Genomic DNA, 1,821 nt, shown 5'->3' with positions numbered 1-1,821 from the left:
TAGTTTTTTCCAGTGGTTAGGATACTAGCCTAGGATTTGAGCTGGGTTCAATTTTATGTTCTACCACAGACTTCCTGTGTGACCTTGTGCAAGTCACTTAGCCTCTTGGTGCCTCAGTTTCCCCTCTGTACAGTGGGGATAATATGGCTTCCATGCTTCACAGAAGTTTTGTGAGGTGCTCAGATACTCTGGCAATCAGGGCTATATAAATACCTTAGGTAAATAGTGAAGCATTTTGTTGGGGAACAAGAGTTAGGTAGGGTAACTGGAAGAACTTGCCCTTCTCCACCTTCATCCCCCTTTCAGAAAAAAGGGAACATGTGCCACTTTCTGTTTCGGGGAAGGGTGAGAGAAAAGAATGTTTATCCTTTTGTCACCCCTTCATTGTTGTCCCTCAGAGTTTGAATTGGAATTGGCTTGAACTGGAAAAAAGGTGATGGTACCGTCCCAAATCCTGTCCACAATCCAAGCTCTTCCTATCTGAGATGCTACTTATAGCAGATTGTGCAGGTGTAAAAAACAAGCACACACATGCTCTGCTGGGTTCCCCTTTGGGCTCTCTGTAAGGTTCAGCTACACCGCTGGATATGATCAGATTAAGATGGAGGCACAATAGCCACATGCCTGGATCCCAGTCATGTGATTATGTCAATCTCAGCTGTCATTTAAAAATAAATGTTTCTACCCCACATGGCTGCAAAGAAAAGTTTGAGATTATCCACTGAATAGAACTGAGACAGTGATGTCTACCTGTGTCTGCCCCCAGCCTCCTGCAGAGGGAGAAGCAGCATCCATACCAAGGGAGGTATCTCTTTACCCTCCACTTGGCCCTCGCTGTTCTTGGTGTGCGCTCACCCACCTTCCCAGGATTTCAACAGATAAATGCCTAGCTGGGGTCTGTGGGATTGGTGGCATCTGGTCTTTTAGTCCCAAGTGTCAGATACTGGCCGTAGGAGTGTGAATAGTTCCCTAATGACATCCACTCTCACCATGAAAATGAGATGCTACCCCGGGCAGATCTCCAATCCCCCTTCTCTTTTCTTGCTTACTTTGATCAGCAGTGAAATAGTTAAAAATCTAGACGTATATCACCATCACTTGGCATCGGAGTTACCCCACTTTGATGAAAGGGGCAGTTCACGTCTCTCTGAGCACCTGTGTCAGGCTCTCTGCAGAGGCAGGCAGTTGCCTGTGCATCCGTTTTTGTTTTTTTCATGTTTTCAAGGTTTTTTCCATAATCTGTTGTCACATTATATTGATAGAGCTTAGCTCCATTAGCACTTGAAGACCACCCGCTCCAGATAATGCAAGAAACACAGAAATGTAAGTCTCGACGGGACCTCTGATGCACCCTGACTGTTTTGGGGTTCTCCCAGAATGAGGCCGCTTTATCATATAACTCGAAAGGCACAAAGTTCTCCAAGTAACTGAATTTGGAAGTATTTTACTGTTTATTCTAAACATATGACACTGCATTTCTCAAAGGTTCTTTCTGGTTGCATTTTGTAATACTTAAGGAAAAGGCCTCTCCTCTCCATTGAGAGTTTCTATGCCTTCAATATAGATAAATATCAAGGAAATTTGTAAACATTTGTAAAATGAGCATGATTGCATGAAAATACAATTTCCCATTGGATTCCTTCTTGCTCACTCTACAGTACAGCCTTGTGGCACAAACCACTTTGTGGCATTACTTGTGATATTTTTGAAGAGGTATGAGGTTCTGGTGCAGTTAGTTGGGGCAGCAAAAGAGTCATGGATAAACCAGAAGCAACTGAGATTCTTTAGTGTAATTTTGATACCCTAACCAGTGCTGAATCC

The 1,821-nt window shown here is 43.6% G+C and overlaps 1 protein-coding gene across 4 annotated transcripts in view; it reads right to left on the bottom strand.

Moving 5' to 3' along the window:
* LOC116819072 (perilipin-3-like) overlaps positions 1 to 1,821 on the bottom strand; it is a 50,638-nt gene that overhangs the window by 35,685 nt on the left and 13,132 nt on the right. The window contains exon 1 of one of the 4 annotated variants that reach the window (XM_075069700.1): positions 990 to 1,008. The exons of the other annotated variants lie outside the window; for them this stretch is intronic. The gene's annotated coding sequence lies outside the window, so the exon portion shown is untranslated. Of the gene's footprint in view, positions 1 to 989; positions 1,009 to 1,821 lie in introns of those variants that run through there. 4 annotated transcript variants of the gene reach the window in all.

Source organism: Chelonoidis abingdonii, chromosome 1, assembly GCF_003597395.2.
Source record: "Chelonoidis abingdonii isolate Lonesome George chromosome 1, CheloAbing_2.0, whole genome shotgun sequence".
In the NCBI taxonomy this organism is placed as follows: domain Eukaryota; kingdom Metazoa; phylum Chordata; order Testudines; family Testudinidae; genus Chelonoidis; species Chelonoidis abingdonii.
Note: the sequence above shows the minus strand (reverse complement) of the source record. Positions and strands in the feature narration are given on the sequence as shown.